This window comes from Camellia sinensis, chromosome 8 (genome assembly GCF_055761805.1).
Source record: "Camellia sinensis isolate YWXY chromosome 8, ASM5576180v1, whole genome shotgun sequence".
NCBI lineage: Eukaryota > Viridiplantae > Streptophyta > Magnoliopsida > Ericales > Theaceae > Camellia > Camellia sinensis.
Genome location: NC_138968.1, coordinates 36,615,654 through 36,634,316, shown reverse-complemented (window position 1 = coordinate 36,634,316; position 18,663 = coordinate 36,615,654). Strand labels below are relative to the sequence as shown.

The following is an 18,663-nucleotide window of genomic DNA, read 5'->3' as shown; positions in this document are numbered from 1 at the left end:
AGCGGCACACACTGTTGAGCATGCAATGCATCCTATCAATTGAATTTTATCTTTTGATCTTTTTTTTTTTATCAGTATCTATTTCTCTGTTAACTAGCCTTCACGCCATCCTTGTTTCAGTTACCCAGTTTTTCAAAATCCTCAAAAAGTGGAATATAAAGGAAATTCCCACCATATTACTTCACAGGAAAACAAAGCCAAAATTTAAATAGTTGGGTTTTTGAAAAAACAGAAATGTGACATGGCTTCAGAATAAAGGGGTGTTCCATTTATACAATAGTATATATGAAGTTCACAAACGTAAGCAAACCAAAATATATTTACTTGAGAAACAGTTTACTTCACTAAGAGCGAATGTCATTCAATAAGGATAAATTACCAGCTTGGGATTGATCCTCATAGAATATGAATCACTTGTTTGGCTTAGATGCTACTGTTCTGTGTTGGGACAGCGGAAGCGTGAATGGATGAAAGATATAAATCAAAAAGGTTGTGGATGAAAACAAGAGTGAAAAACTATATTGAAGTGCTGTAGATTTTCATTAAATAAGGGGCTGAATTACAGATTAGAAAAAATACTTGAAAAACATATACATAAACTCCCAAATTTGATTCGGAAAGTTGCCTCTATTTTTGCTGCTACACCTTTTGCTGCTGCATAACGGATTGTTTGAGATCTTTGGGATGTTTTTCTGATGGCTCAAACTGCAGGAACATCAACACCACTATTTTATACTTGCAAGTAAATGCTCCAGAAAATTCTACTCATTAACTTTTGCCTTCTTCTAAGCACTAGGGAGATGAAACCATCACCTAGAACTTAATTTCCTTGGCAGACATTTCCAAAGAGTAGACTTCCAGAATATTCATCAAATTATCTTCATAGAAATTACAAATTATCAGTAGAAATACCATCCACAAACTTTGTCCGAAAAAGAACATTGGCATTATTGAACATGCCTTCTTTCAAAGAAACCACAATGAACTGCAGAACGATATAACAAAGAGAATAATGAAAAAATGGTCATAACAAAAGATCCACGGGAAATATGGAAAATTGGCTGACATTATCACGAATCAGTTACTAAATTTTTTGAACTCTGATAATTAGTGACTGAAAATAGCTGTTTTATTAACCTCTAGAAGCAAGATTGTAGACTTACTAGTGAATATTTTCTACTTTTGATAGCAGTAAAAACATTTTTGAACAAGTTGAATACGTTCATAAAGAAACGAGAGTAAGAGGATGTTATCCATCAACATTCCCCATAGGAAAGATCTTGGTTGAGAAATACTTAAACATAATTTAATAGACCATTAAGGGTGCAAGAAGAGCTGTAAATTAGGTTTGTACTCAATCTATCCACAACTAGCTAAACCGTTTTGGGAAGAACTACTAAACTTTCAATTGTTTGAGAACTGACCGCAAGTTCATAGATTAATAAAAAAATATAGAAATAAAAGTAGAGAACATCAGTGACCACAAGAATGCAAATCAAACCTGTGAATGTGGAAACTGAGTTTTGATCATTCTTCCAATGTTCTGGGTGTGACTTAGATCAAGAGCTGCATCAACCTATCAAATAACAGTAGAAACAACAAAATTGAAGATGAGAGGGAGAGTGAGGATAAAATAAAGATGTCATATGTCATAGCAAATCAAACTCATCTAATAGCAAAATAATATGCATCTCTTATAGAGTGAACATATTAGAGATGAGACATGTCAACCACTCTTTCAAGGAACTAAACAAGTTATGTACCTCATCCAGGATATAAAGTGGAGCTGGTTTAAACAGAAGCAGTGCCAGAATTAGAGAAAGTGCAAGTAACGATCTTTGTCCACCGCTAAGTTCTGACAAGGACTGTTTCCAAACACTTCCAAATGCAACACAAACCTCAAGACCATCTAAGAAGCTACTTCCCTCAGGAGTTTCTAGCTTCACCATTGTGCCAGGTAATAGTGTGAAAATATGGATCCAAAATCACTAAGAGAAGTACAAATTCTTAAAGAGTAAGTATAGGGTTTTGGTACTTTCAAAGGCTAGAAGAAACATATGAAAACTGTTGACATAAACTACTAGTTTTAACTTGTTAACCTTAACCCAAGTAACTTTCAGCGTTTCTTTCTTCTTTTCATCAAGTTCCGCAATCACCATATTGATTTTTGTCTTGTCATTCTATGCAAGACGAAGTCAGGACAAGTAAAGAGATTTTGGTACAATGAAGTTATAACAGTTAAACAGTTACAAACCTTAATAACATTCTTCTTTGATATTAAATGATTGTACTCATCTTCTGATTTCTCAAACATTTCCATAACTTTCTTATTAACTTGTTTCTCAAGGCTAAAAGAAATGACAAAAATATGTGTTAAGAACTCCTGCTTGATTCATGGATGACAATGACAATTTGTACATATGAACATGGTCAAAAAATGTTGATGATAGTGTAAAAGCAGCAGATTTTGTCAGACACACACCCTGATTGCTTAGCTTGTAGCTTTTCAAAATCTTTCCTTGCTGTATGAGGATCACAAGATGCAAAATCAAAATCTGTCCCACTTCTTCCAAATCGGTGTTTCTCAAGTGTTATCCAAGCATGCTTCTCTATTAGTTTTTCGACTTTCAAGGAGCAATTTTTCTGTTCCATCTCTATTCGTTTTACCTGCCACAAAACAAAACAAAAACAAAAACAAAACAATACATAAAAAACAAAGTGGGTTACTAACTTACGAGCCAAAAAGTGGAGAGAATACATGAGCCACTTAGCCCATTACCTCATTTTCCATCTTCTTCCTCTCAAGATTTCTCTTACTAATTTTGTGTTGAAGTTCCGGTTGCTCCCTGAGAATGCAACTAATCTGTGTATTGCGCTCCTTCATCTTTGAGTGGAAAAGATTGAGCTCAGATTAAGCCTGATCATGAGCATTTCTTACAGAAGCAATCTGCAAGAGTAAGTGGAGCAGTTATTTTTTTCTGCTGGGGAAGAAATTGAGGTGAAGTACTAACTGCAAAAACACAAATGGTTGTTTACCCTGGTTTTAAGTCCATCTACTTCTGAAGCAAGACTGTTAATCTGCTGCTTCAGAGAAACTAACTGACTCTCCAAGGATGCACATTCTTGTTTGACAGCTTCCATTTCCATAAGAAGCCTCTCCTTTTGATTAGCCTGCTCCTACTCACAAGCATAACCAAGTTAAAAGGAACTCCAAAGTCATTATTAAGATTTTTATGAATGTAATCGATAATCGCCATCGAAGACAATTTGTATGGAATTAAAAGCACCATTTCCATGTGCTAGGTCCCTTTGTTGTCAAATCCACGAACAAACTCTGTTTTATAGAGTTATAATTTTTCCTTGTTTTTTGGCTTTCCTGCTCGAGCAGGACCATTGGCGCTCGAGCGGAATGTGTACTATCTCAGTAGTTGGGCGTGTCTGCAAAAATACCGAGAAGTGTGTTTTCGCGCTCGAGCGTGGGTTCCAGCGCTCGAGAGGAAACCTGTTTAATCACATGCGTGTTTTAGTGGATCCGGTCGAGCGGACTATCCTGCACTCGAGCGGAGTGCGCGGCCCCTGTTTTCTATATAAATCTGTTTAAGTCTTTTTTAGAGTTAAGTTTCCTAGATCTACTTTGGAAGCTCTAGGGTTTTGTTTTGGGGCTTGTTTGCTAGTTTTCCTTGATGTTTTTTAGTAAGGTTTAATCCTATGATTTGAGATACATACATCAAGGAGTTTGTTTCTTCATATTCAAGAGTGTTCTTCTTCAGTGGAATCCAGAGATTCAAGCGTGGAGCATCAAAGGAGTTTGATACTGTGCGTGGTCGTTGATTCGACAATAGAAGTTGTGGATTCAACTTCATACTAATCAATTCCGAGACGAAGGTTGTGGTGAAAGATTTACAGAAGGTTTGAAGACAAATTGGATGCGTTTGGTAATTTGTTTGTTATCTTTGTAATCTTTCTTTCTTCAGTAGTGGATTGATTACTGGCGTTTCGCCTGTGGTTTTTGATCACAATTGAAGGTGCTTCAATTGTGATTTTTCCACGAAAAAATCGTTTGTGTCGATTTATTATTTTTCGAAAACAACAATCTAAATCACTTTCGTAAGAGCTTGATGATTTAGATTGTGAGCTTTCTTTGATTGGGAGTTGGTATAATTAAATCTTAATCTAATCACGAATCACTTAGGATTTTCACCATGCAAAACATGACAGTGTCTGTGGTGCAATTATCATCATAGTGAACAAGATAATGAGGACAAATACATGCCAAGAAAATAATTACATTATATGTATGCATGTGACTTACTAACCATAGACAACAAATCATAAAAAGACAAGCGATTGACTGTATCTGTTCTACCCATATTTAACAAACTTCCACATTTAATTAAGTCATAAAGGTGGAAAACTTACTTTTCGAGGCTCACATTATCTAAAAATGCCGTTTCTACATATCGATAACATTTAGGCATGGTAATACCTTAGAAAAAGAATTTCATATGATAATACTTCACAACAAAAATCATACTTTTGAGTTTTGATTGTCCGCTGTAAATATAATAGCATCCCACACCCAAGCCAAGGTATTTGTCAAGTATACAGTTTCCCACAATTAATTTAAAACCACTAATTTGACCATAAGGTAAAGAAGAATTCATGACACTTACGTTGGAGACTATTGTGTAACTACTATCTGACTGAATTAATTTTACTAGTCCAAGTTCAACCTGAAAGTGAATCAGACATGTTATTCCAGGGAGTCTCATCCTATACCACCAAACAATTGAAAAACCTAGCCCACAGTTCTCCTTAAAACACAAGTATTGAAGAAAGGGAAACTAGAGCCTTATAACTAGCACAGATGGGGCAACTTCAGGCGATGTGGGATACATTCCAACACATCCTCCTGGACCACAACATACAGTAGCCAGACAAACAACACACCAATCACAGGCCTAACCAAGCTCTAATACCATATTGAAAAGCCCAGCCCACGCTTTTCCTTAAAATCCAGGTATTAAGAAGAGGGAAACTAGATCTTTATAACTAGCATAGATGGGGCAACTCTAGGCGATGTCGGCCACATTTCAACACAAACCTACTCTAGTCATGATTTTCATTCAAGTAGGAGCCCATGATTGAGAGAGTGCATGAAATACTGCCTGACAATCATATTTGAAAATCGTGCAGTATTTGTAAGTATGCTTGCAGTAGAATGAAAGGTCTACCTTTCCAATTGCCTCTCGATGTGCAAATGATCAATAAGCACTCACTCGTTGGAATCACATAAAATAGAAATATGCTTGGTAACAACATATTGTCTAAAGAAGGTGGCTGTTGGTATTTTGAAATGAACGTTTAAACTTCTCCAAACAGATCCTTAAAACTTCTTGAGATCCAAGTATTATGTGTTGGAGATAAGATTATATTGTCAAAGATATCAGAATATATTAGTTGAATTTTGTAACAAGGCAATAAGGTTGAATATGGAAAGAGAAAATAAGGAATACAAAGGTTTAACATGGTTCGGCCAATATTGGCCTATATCCACACACACAAAGCCCTAAGGGGCTACATCTTTCATTCACTCAACTTATACTCTTGTTTACATGATACACCATATATATAGAATGAAAGATATAATCAAATCCCTTCAATTAAGGAATTGAAATAAATGAAAGACGCAAAAAATCATAATAAGCACAAATTAATGGGATCGTCGTATATTTTGATATCTTTGACAATATAATCTTATCTCCAACACTATGGACATTCTCAAAAAAAACAAAATATTTTTAAACAAAATAAGGACAATATGAGAAATCTAAAGATAAACACAGTTGATGTCACTAAATAATAAAATAACATCGCCTTTTCAGGCATAATGCTGGCATACACTTAGAACTCTTGACTTCTCATCTGATAGAAACAATTTGGTAACTATTTTGCTATTAATCATTGTATGCCATTGTCGCATTAAGTTTAAGGGGGAAAACATTGATACCCTAGCATTGTCAGTGTTATGTAAAAGACAAGAAGAAGGTAAGAAAATGACAGCACAATTAAACTATTTGGCAAAACGACTAACAAATAAGAGATTATATGCAAATTTGGAGACATGTAAAAGAGATGATAAAGTAATGGTAGGAGGAGATAAAGGCACAACATCCTTATGATGAACAAAAGCTGAAGAACCATCAGCGAAGCAAACAGATTGGACTATGGTAGTAGGGACTGGAGAAGAAAGAAAGAAAAACTCACAAGTTATATGACCATTAGCCCCAGAATCCAGAACCCATGAGGGACAAGCAAACCCAACATGGAAAGCAGTAGATGTACCTATAGCAAGGGTGGCAGCAATGGAAGGTGATAGGCCATGAGAACTAGTAAGGGATCCAAGCTGAGCCTGAAGCTAACCAATTTGAGTCTGTAACTCCTACAAGTTAGGGATAGCAAAAGGCGTAAGAGTAGGAGCAACTTCCACTAAAGCAGCTATGCGAGGGGTACCAGGACCACGAGGATGAGAAGAACATTGCCTTAACTCAGGATGAAGTTTGAAGCAACGTGTCTTGACATGCCCAGAAGCACCACAATGATGGCAAGTAATGGAACCCGAAGAACCCCGAGAGCTAGATTTGGCAGTAAAGGCCATCTGATTAGATAAAGCTGGAGAGACTGAAGAAGAGCTTGGCTGAACCAAATGTCGGCGATGCTCATCACTATCAATGGTAGCAAATGCCTCATAGAGGGATGGGATAGGGGAGGTGTTTAAAATCTGAGTTCGAAGATATTCAACCTCAGAGTTTAAACCCATCAAAAACTGGTAAGCGTGCTGGCGAGCAAGATGTTTGGACACAAGAGAAGCAGCAACGACTGGTAAATCAGTCAAGGGTTCATATTGAGCCAATTATTCCCAACAAGCCTTATATCCAAAGAACTCAGACATAGAAAGGCCCAAGGTAGACTGGGAGGCACGAGCAAGATGCGAGCATCATTATGAGCATGGGTGTACATCTGGGACAAGGCATGCAAGAGGATAGGGACTGTGTTGCAATAAAGAAACATGTGATAGATACGATACCCAAAATAGTGTAATTATCAATATCCTACTAGGTCCATTTAGGGTTGGTCTCATCAGGCTAGGTAGAAGAAGGTAAGAGCCAATTAGCTTTTCTTTTATCCCCTAAATAGAATTTAAGAGAACGGCTCCAAGAAACAAAATTTTTCCTACTCAACACCACACTCGTAATGCGATGAACAAGATTGAGGTGAGAAAGAGAAAAATCAGAACTCATGGGAATAGGTTTAGTGGTCTTAGCAGAAGGAGCAACAAGAGGTGTCTCATCAGTTATGGTTATAGGTTTGAAAGATACACAAAGTCACAGCAACACAGTCCAAAAAACAAAAGCAAGAGGCCAGAAAAACTCAATGGCCTATCCAATTAAATGCTACCAAATAAAGCCGGTAACTTGTAGACGTCCCCGAGCGCCCCGGGAGGGCGAGTCCCGTTCTGTTCATATTGGGCTCACTACAGTTCAGACCCTCGAATTGTCACGGTTCTTAATCTGAACCAAAGAGTCCAAATCCGGCAAATCATTTTGAGAAAAAATAGATTTTTAGAAAAGAAGTGCCAAACATGGACTGCTTTGCCAGATACAGAGTCGCCGCCTAAATATTTTATTTTGGGAAATTTAAGAAACCCTGACTCGGTGCCAAAGGCCACGTGTCCGTCATCACCAAAGTTGCCTCGGCTCGGGAACATGGGTACGATTGGGGAAGGTCAGCTATGAGCACCCCCTCTCGCCCGATCAAAGATCGGCCTCTACTAACCGTGATATCTTGTTTTGAAAGCATTATGTGTTCCTATTCCGGTTATTAGCCTAGAATTACTACGTTATGCGCACAGCAAACAAGTATAGACCAAATCGCCTAAATTGGAACAAAACATTGCATGTTTGTTTTGAAAATGGTTTGCTACTCGCGAGTAGGCTAAAATGCAGATTTTGCCACCCTCAAGTGAGCTTTAGAAAAGATGGTTTTGCCACTATCTAGTGGGCTTAAAACTCACAGTTTTAGTGCATTATTCCAATTTAGGTAATTCAACATCCATCCACAGGCACTCAAGCAGTTATATCATATAAGCAAATAGCCTCATGGTAAGCATGCTGTCATGTTAACATTCACACTCATGCGAGATGCTAAAGCATAAATGCTCACCTAGTACTCCGTGCCAAAACAATGAACTAGTTAGTAATCATATGCATTATCCTAGTTCATGTTAAGTGCCTAATGCGACGCATACAGAATGCAATTAGGATAGGCTCGGCTAATCCTAGGATGACATGTGAAATGCAACCATTTGATGCATGTATTCAAGTTAGATTTGAAATACTTATGTAGTTAGCATGATACGCCGAGCCCGGTGCATGCAATACTGATGAATAATGCACGCATGCATAGCATAAGGTATGTTAAATCAAATACGTCCTAATACTAACCATCAAAGCAGGTAAGAAAAAGGGAGAAAGAAGTGGGGATTGGAAAACATGCACACATGCATCTACACTTATTACAAGTTCGCCCTCGCTCGGAGGGACCAAAAGAATAATACAATTAATTAACCTACAAGCTAATTGATTATTACAGACAAATTAAACTAGTTAAGCAAATTAACTAATCTAATAAAACAGTAAAGGCAGCCTCGGGAAGAGGGCCCAATGCATGCACGCTCGGTTCCGCTTGGAAACACACCACCATGCACAAGTTGCCTCTGTTTCTACTATTTTTCTCCTTTGAAAATGGCACAATTCTCAAGGAACACTCTCTGGACATTGTGGATCACCACCGGCTAAGATAAATCATCACCGGCCATAGCAGGATGGTCATCGACCATTTGTTGGGCTCTCGGCCATCCATATTTGGTCGGTCGGCAGTATAGATGGCCGGCCGGCCAAAGCTTTCTGCAGAATCCTGTTTCGACAGCAGCAGAGGGCAGAACAGGGCATGGCAATGCATTTCAAGCAAATGTGTGCACCAACACATCCCCTATCATGTTTATGACTCAAAGGGACATGGTTCTCGATTCTCGAACCACCAATCGCGCATTTCAATGCGTGATGGCCAAAGAAACCAAGTATGCACTTTGATATCAAATGAAATGCAATGCACATAAACAAACAAAGAGGCCCAACCTCTATCACTTGATCAAGAGGCAAGGCATGCATGCCAATGCAATGCAACCTAGATATGTGGACTAAGTATGCAACATGAGCATAGGCATTAGCAATGCACAATGCATATTAGGCATGCAACCTATGCAAGCAAGCATGCAAGGTATGAGGCATCAATGCTAATCAACAAACATACAAGATATAATGTGGATGTTCAAGCATGCAAGTAAGCATGTTACTTCATTCAATCATGCAACCACACACAAGTATGCAACAACACACAAGGTGAGCATGCATCAACATGCAAGGGGTGGTCTTAAATTGATTTGGACAGCCTTATACTAGGCCCAAAACAGTGGCCAAATGCTAAGAGAATGATGACCAAATAACATGCCAGCATGCATGCACACAAGGACTAACACTTAGGCATTGGAGAGCAACTCTCAAGCACACTTAAGAGGATGCAAACATGGACATATATCATGCACATTAAGCTTTGAAAATCATGTTAAGAATGACGCCAAACCAAGTAAACAAGATAGACATGGCATGCAAATAAAACCCAAAATCCAAGACAAGCCAAAGGGCTTAAATCATGATCATGTGACACATGAAGCAAATGATCAAAATGAATCAAATCAGTCCCAAATCATGTTAAGGCAAGCCCCAAAAATCACTTAGATGGCATCTAAATGATCTACACATGGAGGCATGCACAAGTGCTTAAACATGGAGTGTACAACACAACCTCTTAAAGTATCAAAGGAGCATTAAATGCAAGCATGCGAGCATGTTAAGTGGACTGAAATGACATGATAAGTGGTGCTAAACCACTAAAAATGATGCAAGTAATGCATGCTCATGGTTCATACGCTTAAAGCCAACAAGCTAAAATGCAAAAGGGCTATACGAAGCATGGCAAACATGGCAAGCATGGCTAAGACAACCTACATCAGACCTTAAGCATGGCAAAACAAGCCTAAAAGCTTCATAAAGCTTGGCCAAAGCAAGCAAGCATGGTAATCTACATGCTAAGTACATGTTAAGGCAAAATGATGGCATTACAAGACATGTATGCAAGGCATGCAAGGTGTGTCTAAACCAACATGAAACAGAAGTAGTATATGGTAAAATATTACCAAATAACAGTTAAGGCATGGCCAACATGGACCTAAACTAGGTGCTCACACATGAGGCAAGAATGGCCCTTTTCAAGGACAACAAGGAGAGGGGGTGACCCTCTCCTTCTTAGGACCCTAAACCACCATCCTCACCACCGAAATCCCTCAAGATTTCAGTGGTGAGAAGGGCCAAACAAGGTGGTCCCGAAGCTCACCAAAATGGCACAAAAATAGAGCCTAACAAGGCTTAAGAGGGGTCAAACAACCCCAAAGCTTAGAGCAGGCAAAAACAAGACTTTTATATGTTATACACAAAGTCTAAAAACGGTCGCAAGATAGGCAAAAATACTATGCAAATATGGGGTAAAAAGGGGTAAGTTCTTACCCTTGTTGACCTTCTTCAAGAATGATGCTCCAGCTGGTCCTCAAAGCTCAAAACCAGTCAAGAACACTAAGAACAACCCTCTGGCCCCTCAGCAACCAGGAGAAGGTGTAGAACTAGGTGTTTGTACACCAAAATAAGACAAAACACACACAAGGCAAAAGAGAGAGAGAAATATAGAGATAGGATAGAGACACTATGACCTAACCCTAATATCAGAACTCCTCTGGCTTTTTTTTGTAACCCTAATGGAGGGAGAAGAGGCCTCCTCTTATAGAGTTTCCCTCTTGCAAAGCTTCTCAAGTAAGCTAGTCAAGAGGGAGATCCCTCCATACACGTGTATGGAGGAGAACAAAGTGTATGCCAGCTAGCACAGGTGGCATAAAAATATCTGCAAAAGCAGATGAACAGTGGTCGGCCGGTCAAAAATGTAATTTGACCAAAATAGATGGCCGGTCGACCATCTATAGTGCCGGTTGGCCAAATATTTGGCCGATGGCAACAAAACACAACTGGTGGCCTCAAGCCATGGCCGGTGGGATGTGGGGATGGCCAACAAGCCATTCCCTGCCCTTCAAAGCAAAAACACAAGTGTTTGGTGCAAAACCAAACACAAAACAGTCGAGTTGAGAGATCCTGAGGCAAGGCTCAAACAAGGATGATCACCGAGTGTTCAAACGGTGACATCCAAGTCTTGAGGACGATCAAAAATGGAGTGTCTACATAGCCCACTCCACAAATAAGAGAAAAAAATGCTCAACACATTAATTAGGGGCATCCAAACAAGGAAAAAGGGTATAACAAACCCTAGGGACAAACAGAGGGGTTGTCGGCTAGTGGGTAGAGGCTGGGAAGGAGTTTTAGCTGGTGGGCAAGGCCTATGAAGGAATTTCAACTGGCTAGGAGAGGATGAGAGAGGCTGTCGGCTAGTGAATGGTGGTTGGAAAAGGGTTTCAGTGGTGGCTGGTTGAGAGAGAGAAAAAGAATGGCTAGGGTTTTTTAGGCTTTGATACTAAGAAGAATAAAAGAATTAATTGGCTTTAATCTCTATTGAGGTCAATCCATGAATATATAGATCAATATGTACAAGATTAGGAAACTATACAAGATAGGAAATTACATAGACAATGAAATAAAATCAAGGCCCAAACAATGGCCATAAAAAAGGGTCCTATTCTAGAATATTTTGTGTACTATATTTAAACATTATAAAGAACAACAAAGGATCAATCAAGTGTAACTTGCATTAGAGTATGCTGGGGCAAAAAAAAAAAAACACCGTTGCTATCTGCATATGAAAAGACAGGAAATCCATTGTAAAAATGAGTAGGTTAAGTTGCTTGCACAAGGTTTACTGGGATGGTGGCTGGAAAGGGATTTGAGTGTTGGATGCTTGAGAGAGAGAAAAAGAGTGGCTAGGGTTTTTTAGGCTCTAATACGAAGAAGAATAAAAGAATGATTGGCTTTAATCTCAATTAAGGTCAGTCCATGAATATATAGATCAATATGTACAAGATTAGGAAACTGTACAAGATAGGAAATAACATAGAAAAAGAAATAAAATCAAGGCCCAAACAATGGCCACAAAAAAAGGGTCCTATTCTAGAATATTTTGTGTACTATATTTCAACATTATAAAGGCCAACAAAGGACCAATCAAGTGTAACTTGCATTAAAGTATGCTGAAAAAAAAAAAAAACACACCGTTGCTATCTGCATATGAAAAGGCAGGAAATCCATTGTAAAAATGAGTAGGTTAAGTTGCTTGCACAAGGTTTATAGGCCCGGTCCTGAGATTTCCGGGGCCCAAAGCCAATAATCAACTAATAAATTTTGGGGGCCCTTCACATTTTTTTTTTCATTAAATGAAAAAAATGAAAAAAAATGAAGATAAAAGACAAAAAAATTGTGTCAAAATCACAAAAATACTTAGTATTACATTACAACAATTAATAAGTGTCACTTGATCCTCGCTCTTCTTGCATTTTTAGAAGCAAATAAATCAATTGTACTTGCATAATCTAATTTTTTTGCAAAATCATTTTCAATGGATAACAATGCTAATTATTTTAAATAGGCCTTTCAATTTTTTAATGGGTCAATTTGTTTTAAGTTAGTTTGGGTCTTCCTTAATTTTTTTTTGGATTTAAAATATACCTAATATAATACAATAAACTATAATAGGAGGGACCCTTTTTTTGGATATATTTTTAATGGATAACAATGTTAATTTTTTTGAATGGGCCTTTCAATTTTTTAATGGGTCAATTTATTTTAAGTAAGTTTGGGCCTTCTTTAATTTTTTTTAAAACTTAAAACATACCTAATATATTACACTAAACCACAATAGAAGGGGTTCCTTTTTTGAGTCTATTTTGAGGGGCCCTAAGCCATGGCCTTGTTGGCCCATGCCCAGGGCCGGCATTGAAGGTTTACTGGGAATTTTATGATAAATGTCAGCTATTTCAACACCTACCTTGAGATCCTTGGAAGCTGACTGCACCTGAGCTTTGTCCATCTTTTTCTCTAAATCTTTGAGCTTGACATCCCGATTATTAGTATTGAGAGGGTAATTTTGGTGAAAATTAGGCCGAGCTATGAGATGGACTTTATGGCCCAAAGTACGAAGGACTGGGTAAAAAGGGCCGAAAAGTTACTCCGGCCCAAGAGAGATAAAGTTACTCCGGCCCAAGAATTGTAAAGTTACTCCGGTCCGGAAGCAACTTGGAGTTAGGCCGGTCTCAGAGTTAGTTCGGTCATGACATATTGTGGTTAGAACGGTCAAAACCTTGCTACTCGGTAGCTCGATCTAAACATACCATGGTTTGTATATGAAAGAACCGATATAGGGAGTAGGAAAGAAAGAACCGAACTAAGGATAGTTCGGCCTACTCTGTGGCTCAGCATAGCCAATATTATTTCGGTCATGTGGTAATTCGGCCATGGTAAAAACCATCTCACTTGGTTTAAGCAGTGAGGGGGGGTGTTGAAGGATAAGCATTATCTTTCAGGAGCATGAATCCTAGAAGGACTCTGCATGGAGAAGTAGAAGTCCTACTAGGATTGTGCCACACGAAACTTATAAAAGCTCACAAACATCACCTTGGAGGAGGTAACACACAACTTTGCTTCTTGAATACACAGAGCTTTGTCTATTTGTCAAGTTTACTGACTTAGGCATCGGAGAGGTTTCCGGCACACACCCGCCAGCTAGCTCACGTTTGTGTTTTCAGGTGATAAAGCGACGTCGTACGGAGGAGCACAGACTTAGTCAACAGGATTATACGAGAAGGTGTATTTCTTTCCCGTACAATTGGCGCCGTCTGTGGGAAAAACAGACAGAACTAAACCTCTTGATTAAGCTTCTCCTCTTTTCAAACAATGGCACACATTGAAGAATTGCCGCAGTCCGCCGTCGACAGGCTAACTCCAGATGGGGGTGCAAGGCGTGAAGGATTACCCTCTGTCCCTCCCACGGCGGACTTGGAGCCCCAACGACATAACACCAGGAGGGATACTAGGGGGAGGCGAACTAACAACCCCCGTCGCTCTCGTTCGCAAAGCCCTGATAGGCAAAGGCGGAGGATCGATCCTCAAGCACTAGAAGACCGCGTGAAAGAACAAGATGAATTGATAGAGGCAACAAACATCATGTCTTTTTCGGATAAAGACTTGGATCGAATATACTGTCCTCACAATGATGCCCTAGTCGTCACTCTCCGAGTCAAGGATTTTGACGTCAAGCGGATTCTGATTGACCAAGGTAGTTCATGTGAAATCATGTACTACGAAACATTTAACAACTGAAGCTGCAAGACAAAGACTTGGCGCCAGCCGTATCTTCCCTAATTGGGTTCAACTCCATGCCAGAATGGCCCGTCGGCAAAATAATTCTTCCAGTCAGAGCAGGAAGCGTGACAAAACAAGTGGAGTTCTGGGTATTGAAGGTCCCCTCCACTTACAACATCATCTTGGGCAGAACATGGCTGCATGCCATGCGGTCAGTGGCGTCATCCTACCACCAAGTAATGCGGTTCCCCAACGACACCGGTATAATTGAAGAAGTCTATGGAGATCAGATCATGTCGAAGCAATGCTTCGTCACGGTGAATGGCAGCCGCGCTGCCAAAGGATACGTTCATTCGGTGGAAGAACCTGAAAGTAATGAGCTATTTGCAGATGTCGGCAAAGCTGCGGATCAAAAAGCAGTGGAGGACTTGGTGGAGGTAAAAATAGATGAAAAGAACCCAGATAAGTTCTTTTTGCTCGGTTCATCGTTGTCCAGCACTGAGAGATTAGAGGTCTTGGAATTCCTAACCTCTAACATTGAAGTGTTCGCCTGGACACCCTACGACATGCCAGGCATTGATCCAAACTTCATCTGTCACCAACTCAATGTCCACCCATCAGCTAGACCAGTCATTCAGCGCACTCGCAGATCGGCACTTCACCATGCCGAAATTGTGGCAGAAGAAGTAGGAAACCTGCTGGAGGCAGGAGCAATTAGAGAGGTGCACTACCCGAAGTGGATCTCCAACACGGTCGTAGTGCCAAAGAAGAATGGCAAGTGGCGCGTCTGCATCGACTACAAAACAGTCAACAAGGCGTGCCCAAAAGACAGCTTTCCTCTACCACGGATAGATCAACTGGTGGACCTAACGGCAGGGCACAACCGACTTAGCTTTCTGGATGCATACAGAGGCTACCACCAAATCGCCATGCATGAACCAGACCAGGAGGTCACATCCTTTACAACTCCAAGAGGACTGTACAGTTACAAGGTCATGCCCTTTGGCCTGAAAAACGCAGGGGCAACATTCCAACGAATGGTCACCAAGATGTTTGAACCATTGTTAGGCAGAACAATGGAGGCTTACATCGACGACATGGTGGTCAAGAGCAAGGATGAGAATGACCATCTTAAGGACCTAGGCGAAATGTTTGAGATCCTAAAGAAACACAAGTTGCGCCTCAATGCATCCAAGTGTGCATTCGGAGTAGGCTCTGGCAAATTCTTGGGCTTCCTTGTGACCAACCGGGGTATAGAAGCAGACCCCTCCCAAATCAAAGCAATCCAAGATTTGGAGAGACCAAACTCAGTGAAAGAAGTACAGCATCTCACCGGCATGGCACCCGCGCTCAATCGGTTCATAAGCAGGTCGTCAGATAGACTACGACCATTTTTTCATGCCTTAAAGGCCAAGTTTGAGTGGGATGAAGAATGCGACCAAGCTCTGGAAAGCTTGAAGAAATATATGTCTTCCCCACCACTGCTTGTTACCCCAGTACCTGGTGAAGAACTCTTCTTGTACCTGGCAGTCTCTCAGCACGCAGTTAGCGCAATGTTGGTTCGTGTAGAAGGAATCCAACACCTGGCCATCTATTATGTCAGCAAGACATTGCTGGGAGCCGAAACAAGGTATTTGCCACTGGAAAAACTGGCATTAGCCTTGATGATGGCCTCCAGGAAATTGGCACACTACTTTCATGCCCACACCATAGTTGTCCTCACAGCTTTTCTACTAAAAGCTTTGTTTGAGAGGGCGAACTTTTCTGAGCGAATCTTAAAGTGGGCAGTAGAGTTGGGACAATTCGACATCAAATTCCAACCTAGAACCGCAGTAAAAGCCCAATCTTTGGCAGACTTCATCGCAGAGTTTACTCCAGGAAGTCATCATATTTGCCCAGTCGACCTAACTGACACAACCGAACTAAGGATGGAAGTTGACGCCGGAATAGCGCAACCCCTAGCAGAAAGCACTCGGTCAGACTCCAAGGCAGACCAAACTAAAGACAGCAAGAAAGAAACAGACCAAGACTCACCAAAAGTACAATCAGAAGGCGAGGGGCAGACAGCAAGCATGGACCTTGAAGAAAACACCATTCTTGACCCCACGACATCATCTGACCCCTCCACTTGCTGGAAGTTATTCGTTGGAGAGATATGGAAGCTCTTTGTGGATGGAGCATCCAACCGGCATGGTGCAGGACTTGGCATAGTCCTCATCTCTCCAGACGGCCTGGCTGTAGAGCAAGCAATTAACCTTGGTTTCCCGGCATCCAACAATGAAGCGGAGTATGAAGCGCTTCTTGCAGGACTCAAATCAGCATACTACATGAAGGCCACCGAACTAATGGTATACAGTGACTCACAGCTGGTGGTAAACCAAATTTCTGGCGACTACGAAGCAAAGGATGATAGGATGGCCAAGTGCCAAGAATTGGTCAGAACAGAGATCAAAAAGTTTGATGTAGTAAGGATAGAACAAATCGGCAGGGAGGAAAACAGTAGAGCAGACGAACTAGCAGGCTTTGCCTCAATGGCAGATGCATCCATCCCTCATCCATTGCTCATCGACTACTTACCAAGACCAAGCATAGAAGACCCCGAAACAGAAGAGGTATGTTGCACAGAACTAGGCCCCTCTTGGATGGATCCCATCATCCTGTTCTTAAAAGACGTACCAGAAGAGAAAAAAGAAGCCAACAGAATAAGAGCGAAGTCGCAGCGATTTTGGCTATCCCCATCCTTGGCGTTATACAAGAAGTCATTCTCAGGACCTTACCTAAAGTGTGTCTATCCCAGCAAAGTGGAAGCATTCTTGTTCGAAATACACGAAGGGGTGTGCGGAAGCCATCAAGGTGGAAGATCACTAGCTTATAGGGCCATTTCACAAGGATACTGGTGGTCATACATGCAGGCAGACTCAGAGAAATATGTGAAGAAGTGTGAGAAATGCCAAAAATTCGCACATCAAATACACCAACCAGCTAGAGAACTCCTACCATTAACTAGCCCGTGGCCTTTCGCAATGTGGGGGTTGGACATAGTAGGACCACTTCCAACAGCACCTGGCAACAGAAAATTCTTTCTCGCAGCAACGGACTACTTCATAAAATGGGTAGAAGCCGAAGCATTGGCATCGATCAAGGAAAGAGATGTGAAGAAATTCGTTTGGCAGAACATCATCACTCGGTTTGGCATACCAAAAGCCCTAATTTCAGACAATGGCACTCAGTTCGACGGCAGAATCTTCAGAAGCTTTTGTGAAGAGTACAAGATAGAATTCTACAATTCTACACCGGCATATCCTTAAGCGAATGGCGAAGCAGAAGCATCATTTAAAGTCGTCTTGGATGGACTGAAGAAAAGGCTAGAGAAGGCAAAAGGCAAGTGGGCGGACGAACTTCCTCACGTTTTATGGGCTTACCGCACCACACCTCGACGATCAACAGGAGAGACACCATTCTCCTTAGCCTACGGAATGGAAGCAGTAATCCCACTGGAAGTTGGCCTCCCCACAATTCGAAGCGAAAATTTTGATCCAGACCTGAATGGAGAAGCCATAACATTAGAGCTTGACCTCGCGAAAGAAAGAAGGAAAAGAGCACTGGTTCATATTGCCTTGTATCAACGAGAGTTGTCCAGGAAATACAACAAAACGGTGCATCCAAGACAATTCAAGATCGGAGATTGGGTACTGCGCAAAGTGATGGGGAACACCTTGATTCCAGGAGATGGCAAGTTAGGGCCAAACTGGGAAGGTCCTTACAAAGTGGTTGGGTTAGCAGGCAAAGGGGCATACCACCTAGAAGACAAGGACGGAAAAGCAATCCCTAGGCCATGGAACACGGCCAATCTCAAGTTATTTTATTTTTAGCTTTCCTCTTTCAAAAACATGTAATTTTTTCTTTCCTCAATAAAACAAGCGATTCTTTTTCAACATGAGTTGTTCTCTGTAAAAGTTAGCTTTAGTAAAGTTTAAGGCACATCACGAACATTTTATTCTAAGTTAGCTGAAAAAAACTAACTTAGAGGTTGGCTGGAATAAACTAACACCCCTCCTAAGCCCAGGATAAGGATCCAGGCTGCAGGACGTTTGGTCGGAATAACCAAACATTATTCTAAGTTGGTTGGAAAAACTAACTTAGAGGTTGGCTGGATTAAACCAACACCATTCCTAAGCCCAGGATAAGGATCCAG

At 40.6% G+C, this 18,663-nt stretch overlaps 1 pseudogene across 1 annotated transcript in view; it reads right to left on the bottom strand.

The window, feature by feature from the left end:
- Positions 1–422: 422 nt before the first annotated feature.
- The window catches only part of LOC114292887 (structural maintenance of chromosomes protein 2-2-like), a 45,731-nt pseudogene continuing 27,490 nt past the window's right edge, over positions 423–18,663 (bottom strand). The window contains exons 12-20 of the transcript XR_014337548.1: positions 13,156–13,243; positions 3,037–3,177; positions 2,780–2,947; positions 2,483–2,667; positions 2,255–2,348; positions 2,092–2,180; positions 1,764–1,988; positions 1,502–1,576; positions 423–985 (exon numbers count right to left, since the gene is read on the bottom strand). The product of XR_014337548.1 is annotated as a structural maintenance of chromosomes protein 2-2-like (transcript). The remainder of the gene's footprint in view (positions 986–1,501; positions 1,577–1,763; positions 1,989–2,091; positions 2,181–2,254; positions 2,349–2,482; positions 2,668–2,779; positions 2,948–3,036; positions 3,178–13,155; positions 13,244–18,663) is intronic.